We start from the raw sequence: 279 nt of genomic DNA on the forward strand, positions 1-279 counted from the left end.
TGCCATCCCACCTATGAGTTTCTGAAAAATTATTTTCTAAATACTCTGTTTAAATATGGATCTAATTTGAGCTTAGCTTGCAGACTAAGTAGCAGATAGCTCCCCAAATCTCATGCTGGGGTCCTAGGTGATGCCATTTTGGAGAAAAGAAGAGGTTGGAAAATTCATTCATGTATTGAGAGTTGCTAAGAAACAGATTTTGTCTTCAGTTTGGGGTAGGAAAGTATGTTTTGACTCAGTAAACTGAGATTGTAATACATACTGTGGCAGGGGTTTTTA

Source organism: Aptenodytes forsteri, unplaced genomic scaffold (genome assembly GCF_000699145.1).
Source record: "Aptenodytes forsteri isolate BGI_AS27 unplaced genomic scaffold, ASM69914v1 Scaffold82, whole genome shotgun sequence".
Taxonomy (NCBI): domain Eukaryota; kingdom Metazoa; phylum Chordata; class Aves; order Sphenisciformes; family Spheniscidae; genus Aptenodytes; species Aptenodytes forsteri.